At 46.3% G+C, this 7,764-nt stretch overlaps 1 protein-coding gene across 2 annotated transcripts in view; it reads right to left on the reverse strand.

The window, feature by feature from the left end:
* CARD11 (caspase recruitment domain family member 11) overlaps window positions 1-3,536 on the reverse strand; it is a 114,750-nt gene extending 111,214 nt beyond the window's left edge. For both annotated transcript variants that reach the window (XM_077918722.1, XM_028706751.2), the window contains exon 1: window positions 3,345-3,536. The gene's annotated coding sequence lies outside the window, so the exon portion shown is untranslated. The remainder of the gene's footprint in view (window positions 1-3,344) is intronic.
* Window positions 3,537-7,764: the final 4,228 nt, after the last annotated feature.

The following is a 7,764-nucleotide window of genomic DNA, read 5'->3' on the forward strand; positions in this document are numbered from 1 at the left end:
ACAATTACTTGCGGACTCACTGTTAAGACCATGTTTATGGAAGACAATCTTACTCGGCTGCTAGGGATCACCAAAGAAAGGTTTTCAAAGAGTGCACCAGGGAACAGGATCAGTGAGAAACTCAGGAATGGTGGCAGAGCTTCCCTGAAAGGCAGCTTGCCCACCACTCCTGATTTTCTCTGTGCAACATGAAGCAATGGCTGCGTTGTAGGAAGTGTGCTGCTTTTGTGGTGGGGATGGTGGACAGACCTCAAGCTTGCGGTGGGATCGTCTTCCTTCCTTTTTACAAGAACTCTCATGGTCTACCAGACAAGAGTCAGATACAAAATGCTGGCTCAGTGTCAGGTACCAGTATGAGCCACACAATGGGCTGGTCTCAGGGACGGATTTAGCTACTGAAGGTAATGGGGCCCTTTATATGTGCAGCTGTCCTTTGTCAACAACAAATTGTCGCTGTTTTTTTTTGTTGAATATATGCTATATGGTATTTTATGGACCTAATAGGTATCCAAAGCCATTTGCACATAACAAAATATGTATTTTATCTTACATTTTAGAAATGTACATCCAGTTGTTTTTTCCCTTTAAATTTTGTGGGGCCCTAAGCTATAGCTTGTTTAACTTATATGTAAATCCGGCACTGGCTAGTCTGTATCTACAAGAACAGATCAACATCTGAATTCTTAAATTATCAGGGTTGCTAAGCTCAAAGCAGCCAGCGGAGTTGAGCAAAGATCTTGCCAAAGACAACCAGGTAATGCTCCTATTTTACAGGGGGCTGAAAAACAGGCAATTATTTGTCTATGTCCAATATTATTCAATTTTGTTAACATGTTTAGAATCAGAAAGGCTTGCCGATCTAATGCAGATCGCCCAGTGATCTACCCGATAGACGCCAAATCTGCTTTCTGCCAGCTTATGCCTTGGAACATGCTCAAAAATGAACTGCAACATTCAGGAATCTCTTGAAAGAAAAAGGTGTCTGGCCCAGAAAGCCTGAAAAGGACAGCCATGTGATAGGAAGCAATTCAAACTCTCCAAGCTCATATGCATACAATCTACAGAGGCCACTTGTCAGAACTGCCTCTCTCCCACCTCCTTTTGCTCCTTCTCTTCCTCTTCCTTGCAGTTGCTCTTCCTTTGGAAGCATCTGGAGTGGCAAGATAGCCTTGCTTGTTTTCTGCCAGGTTGCCGAAGTGCCAAAGGAAGAGGTTAATTTGTGCCATGTCTCAGGTCCCCCGTGCCTGTGCCCAGTGCCAACACTCAACTCCAGAATGCACCAAGTGCCCCTGAGCAGACACAGAGGGAATTTCCCCTTGAAAAGGAACAAATGCAGAGTCATAGATTGTCAGAGCTGGAAGGGACCCTGGCAGCCTAGCCCTTTTGCTCAATGCAGGATCTTGCAGTAACAGCAGCCCTGGCAGATGACCCAGTCTAGCCTCTGCTGAAATGCTTCCAGCCAAGGAGAGCAGGATGCTCCTGGAGGCTGGCTGCTCCCACTGCCCAGGATCTCTTAGCAGCAGGAAGCCTCTCCTAACCTTTAGCCAAAACCTTCAATTTCCATTCTTTGGCCCTCTGAAGCAACAGATAACACGCTTTGCCTGTCCTGCGTGACAACCCTATCACACAGATATTTAAAGATCACTGTCGTGATAGACACACCACACATCTGAAGCACATGGCTTCCCACAAATCATCCTGAGAACGGCTCTTTGTGAGGGTGCTGTGAGTGGTAAACTACAGTTCCCGTGGTCTTTGGGGACGAAATCATGCCTCACCTGATTCTTCTCTTCTCTGGGCTTGAACACAGTCAGCTCTTTCAACCGCTCCTTATAGGACTGGTGCACATCAAAAATTAGGGTTCCAAATGATGCTCTGGTATTTCCACACTAGCCCACTTAACAAATTGATTTTTAAGATTGTTAATATTTTTATTTGTGTTGCAATTTTAAATTGTTGTAAGCCACTCCATGTGGTGCAGAAGAAGAGTGGAACAGAAATGTTATGTATAAATGAATGAATGAATGAATGAATTTTAAAAAACCTCTTACAGATGAATTGAGTCATGCATGTACAAGTCCCGTTGAGTCTGACTCATGAAGACTATTTCAGTTTAGGAGAGACTTGCTGTCGCACCGATGATGGTGATGGTAGACAGATGAATTGTCATCGATCTGCCTCTTTTATGAAGGATAACAGGGCAGATCCCTGCCCCAAAGACCTTACAATCAGGGGAGACAAGGGAGGAAAGGAAGGAAAATGGGAGGAGGATGTAAACCATCCAGAGATTTTGTTACACTAAGTGATCATTTTGAAAAATAGATAAACAATAAGCTCTTGCGCCAGCTTTCATAATGGAGGGAACCCTACTTTCAGTTAGATATAGATATGCTTAGTTACATCAGAGAATGGGGACTTGCGGTGCAAGGCTAATCACGCCTATTCAGAAGGAAATCCTATTAAATTCAGTGGGGCTTATTCCCAGGAAAATGGAGTTAGGATTCCTGCCTAAAGCCAGGGGAAACTCTGGGATACCAGCACCTCCTCTTCTGTAGTAAGTGAGAAGATCTTTCCCACTATGCCCACTTGAAATGTGAAGGCCAAGTTCTCCAGCTGATGGAGGCAATTTCAGTGACTTCCAGGTGATTTCTGGGTTTGGGGAGGGGAAGAGGAAATCTGCTGTCGGTTGTAGTCAAAGTTCAAATTGGGAGTAATAACTAGGACTGTGGGCGTTTCTCCACCACTTTGATCTGCACAACCGGCCCTCTTACTGGCACCACATAATATTCCTTCCACATTGGTAATAAATCAATCTTTAATGTAGCAACGGCCCTTTGGAACTCCCTGCCTATTGACTGTATCATTTTTGGCACCTGCTAAAAACACCTGCTTTTTGTTTAGACGAGCCTGTCCAGCCAGGTAGCATACTGACATGTGCTTTTTATCAGTGACTTAGAATTTTGAATAGTTGTTTTAAACTGCTTCTGCCCATAATTTTATTGCTTTCTTCTTTTTGTAAACCACTTTGAGGTTTTTTTCTTTTTAAATAATCAAGCGATGTATAAATTTTATGAGATAAATGAAATAGACCAATAACTCTCCGCCACTGCCTCCTTCCTGAACGGCACTGCTGGGCTTACTCCGGAGTAGGCAAGCCACAGTGCCCAGGACTGAGCAAGCGAGAGTGGCCAAAGATTATTTTGCCTATCCACGTGTGCCAGGAAGAGAGTCGATGATCGGTCACATAAAGATAGCATTGGAACCGCGTTTCCCAGCCAGTTTTTACTTCGGTATTGAAAGAGAAACAAAACCTGAAGCAGAATCGGAAGCGAAGCGGATCTTACCAGCTCTGGTGTCTTTTGTCAATTTTCTTCGCGAGCCGGGCTGCCTGCCCAGAGGGTGATCCTGGAGCGCATCCTTGGCGCTTGTTGCTGCTCGGATCCGACGCGAGGCAGTTGCTGGCAGAGGAACGGAGTTAGCCGCGCTGGGGACGCCCGGCGGAGGGGCGCGGATGAGGCATCGCGGAGAGAGGCCGGGAGGCGGGGTAAGAGGGAAGAAGGGGGGGGGGGGGGGGAAAGAGGCAGGAAGCCGAGTGGCAGAAAAACTTTAAAAGAGAAGTGCGCGCACAGGCGCGCGCAATCACCTTGACACATTGAGAAGAGCGCTACAGTCCGCGACAGCGCGCTTGGTACGCGGGAAGCGTTGCAACCAGGGCGCGCAAAGCAGAGCAAAAGCGCTTGGGGGGGGGGTGTCGGATTTTCCAAGGGGCCACCCTGGGATACCGCCCCCAATCTTTCTCAGCCTCCTCTATAGCTGACAGGGAGAGGCTGGCTGCTTCTGTGAACCTCATTTATTTTATAAAATTTATACACCGCTTGACTGCAAAAAAGAGAAAACCTAAAAGCGGTTTACAAAAGATAAAACGGTGAAATCAATTTTTTTAAAAAAAATCAACACTACTTTAAAACATGCGGAAGTTAAAATACTAAAACAGATTAAAATCACCTAGACTTTCTAAGCATTTTGTCTTGATAGGAATGTGTTTCGAAGGAGCTGAAAAGAGTACAGGGAAGAAGGTGCCTTCTTGATCTCAAAAGGCTCCGAGGGTCATTTTGCTGCGCTCTAAAACATTTGCTAACTCCAGTGCTTTTCTTATAGGAAAAACGGTGCAGGTTCTGCGTACCTGTGAGTACCCCCAGGAAAAAAGCAGCGGCTAACCCTCTTAGTTTTGTGATCACATCTATGCTTGAATGGCAGTTGCAATCTAGTCTGTATTTGTCATGCTCACCTTTCCAGCTGCTGGAGGATAATTTTGCTGTCCTCTGAAACAGGCATCCCCAAACTCGGCCCTCCAGATGTTTTGGGACTACAATTCCCATCATCCCTGACCACTGGTCCTGTTAGCTAGGGATGATGGGAGTTGTAGTCCCCAAACATCTGGAGGGCTGAGTTTGCGGATGTCTGCTCTGAAACATCCACAGGCGCTTGTGGTTTTGTGACTCTCCTTCTGTTACATAGCCAACTGCCTCTGTTTTTATGGCAGCTCCAATCTCCCTGCTGTGTTTTTCCTTGCAAGAATGCCATGTGGCCTAAGACTGGGTGTGCGTACTACATTTCCCACCTGCCAAGGCCAAGACAGGCCCCTCTCTGCCGGCACAGCAACATGGGAGAAGTGGTTTCAAGAGCCAGATTGGCTGTGGTTCCTGAGCCCTTTGAGGCAACCTTTCACAGGGGGCCATGAGAAAAGGCCTGCTGCTCTGGGCACCACAGTTCAAGAAGGACACTGACAAACTGGAACGTGTCCAGAGGAGGGCAACCAAAATGGTCAAAGGCCTGGAAACGATGCCTTATGAGGAACGGCTAAGGGAGCTGGGCATGTTTAGCCTAGAGAAGAGGAGGTTAAGGGGTGATATGATAGCCATGTTCAAATATATAAAAGGATGTCACATAGAGGAGGAAGAAAGGTTGTTTTCTGCTGCTCCAGAGAACCGGACACGGAGCAATGGATCCAAACTACAAGAAAGAAGATTCCACCTAAACATTAGGAAGAACTTCCTGACAGTAAGAGCTGTTCGACAGTGGAATTTGCTGCCAAGGAGTGTGGTGGAGTCTCCTTCTTTGGAGGTCTTTAAGCAGAGGCTTGACAACCATATGTCAGGAGTGCTCTGATGGTGTTTCCTGCTTGGCAGGGGGTTGGACTCGATGGCCCTTGTGGTCTATTCCAACTCTATGATTCTATGATTCTATGAAATGGTAACTTCTGCCTTTCTAGTGGCCCTGGAAGTTCTTTTGTGTGGACAGTCCCCCAAACCCTGGGCTGCCCCCTGTATGGAATAATGACTCAAGACAACGTGCTATGGGATTAAAACTGGCCACAACTTTATTATATTTCAGATGTGGGTAGACCTTGGCTCAGGCCTTGGCCGTTTACCCCTCCCAGTCCCCCGTCAGGGATCTGGGGAGCATCAGGGTTATCCAGTGTGGGGAGGGGATGGGCTGGCTCTGGAGAACATATGTTCAAGGAGAGAGAGCCCACCCCTGTTACGTTGCAGGGGAGAGCAATGACGACCTCTAGGCGTACCACCAAAGTCTCCCCTCAAACAACCCCTTTAACAGGGAACCCTGGTATTGCTGCTGCAAAGAGGAGCGGGGCATGGGTCACCGCTGCACGCCCCCCCCCCCCATTCAGGGAAGATAGACTAAAGGATTCCGCCCAAGGCCTGATACCGCCAAAGTTGTGACGTTTTGCTACCGGAAAGGCAAACCTGCCAATGCAGGTGAATTCCTTTCTGGCCCTTCAACAGCGACCTTGACGTAGCATACCTGTGGAGAAAAGAAGTCTGCAAAAGAAGTCTTAACTGAGGGTGGGTAGGGTGGGAGAAGCTCTGGAGCCAACTGCCGATTCCCAGGTAAGAACCTCCCTCTATTGTGTGGTCAGGTGGTCCCTCCCCCTACCTGGCCTGATCACCTTGGCAACGCCTCCCCAGGTGGGATTGGGCAACTGACTGAGGTAGGCGGAGACATCCAGGTATCCCACCTGGGGGGAGGCAAAGCCAAGCCTGTGCATAGGGTCCCGGGGGCTGTGCACGACCACGCAAAGGGCGCCCCCATTTAATGTGGGGAGTGGTCATTAAGAACATAAGAAGAGCCTGCTGGATCAGATCTATGTCCAGCATCACAGTGGCCAACCAGTTGCCTGCACAAGAAGACACGGGTGCAGGACTACTCTCCCTGCCTGTAGGTTCCAGTATCTGGCAATCAGAACATTACTGCCCTCCAACAGTTTTTTTTAAAATAAATCTTTTTATTTGATTTTCAAAAGGAATAAAAAAAGAACAAAAAAAAAAGAGAGACAACAAAAGAAGAAACATACAACTAAAATACAGTCCAAAATTCAAATAACGAGATTACTTTAAATCTCTTGACTTCCCCCCATCACCTCCATGGGTCCTTCTGATTCTATTTTCAACTGCATATCAAACTTCTCCAATCTTTCATCGTCCTCAGGTATCTATACAGTGGTACCTCGGGTTACAGATGCTTCAGGTTACAGACTCCATTAACCCAGAAATAGTATCTCGGGTTAAGAACTTTGCTTCAGGATGAGAACAGAAATCACGCGGTGGTGGTGGTGGGAGGCCCCATTAGCTAAAGTGGTACCTCAGGTTAAGAACGGACCTCCAGAACGAATTAAGTTCTTAACCCAAGGTACCACTGTATAATCAATTACATTACAAGTGTATTTAAAATCCTGCTACTGTTTTAACATGTTTACAATGATTTTGTATGTACATTATAAACATCCCCCCCCCTTTAAAATTTCTTGTCTTCTTGATTCCTTAGCTTCCCTGTTATTTTTTCCATTTCAGCATAGCCCATTAATTTGGTTTGCTATTCTCTGGTCAGGGCTGTCTCGCCCTTCCATTTCTGGGCTAGTAACATCCGGGTGGCCATTGTAGCATACATAAACAATTTCCTCTGATCTTTTGGAATTTTGGTACCCATAATTCCTCATAGAAAAGCTTCTGGTTTTTTTTAATAAAGGTTATTTTAAATATTTTTTCCCCATTTCATTATATATCATTTCCCAGATTTTTTTAGTTACATTACAGTTCCACCACATATGATAAAGGGTACCACTGCCCCCAACAGTTGAGGCAGAGTCGAGCCATTGGTACCCCTCTCCTCCATGAATTTGTCTAATCTTTTAAAGCCATTTAGGTGGGTTCTTGCCTCCTGTGGGAGCAAGTTGCATTGTTTAACCATGTGCTTCATGAAGAAGCCCTTTCTTTGATCTGCCATGAACCTTCCACTCTCCCCATGCCGTGCACAATCTTATAAACCTCTAGCATGTCTCCTTTAACCCGTCTTTCCTCTAAACCAAGAAGTCCCAAACGTGGCAACCTTTCCTCATAAGTGAGTCGCTCTTTTCCCTTGATCAGCTGGGTTGCCCTTGGCTGAACTCTTTCCAGCTCCACAAAATATCCTTTTGCAAGTTTGCGCGTTGGAGAGGGGCCCTCAAGGCAGTCCAATAATCAGTCCAAAAGGGATTCCAACTGTACTGAAAAGACATTGTTGAATATTTATAGGGTAGTAGAAAAAAGAAAGAAAGGAGAACACCAGGAAGAACTTTCTGACAGTTCAGCAGTGGAACAGTCTCCCATGAGAGGTGGTGGAATCTCCTTCCTTGGAGGGTTTTAAGCAGAGCTTGGATGTCATGGACTTGAGATTCCTGTGTTGCAGGGGGTTGTTTGTTTTGTTTAT

This window comes from Podarcis muralis, chromosome 14 (genome assembly GCF_964188315.1).
Source record: "Podarcis muralis chromosome 14, rPodMur119.hap1.1, whole genome shotgun sequence".
NCBI classification, from domain to species: domain Eukaryota; kingdom Metazoa; phylum Chordata; class Lepidosauria; order Squamata; family Lacertidae; genus Podarcis; species Podarcis muralis.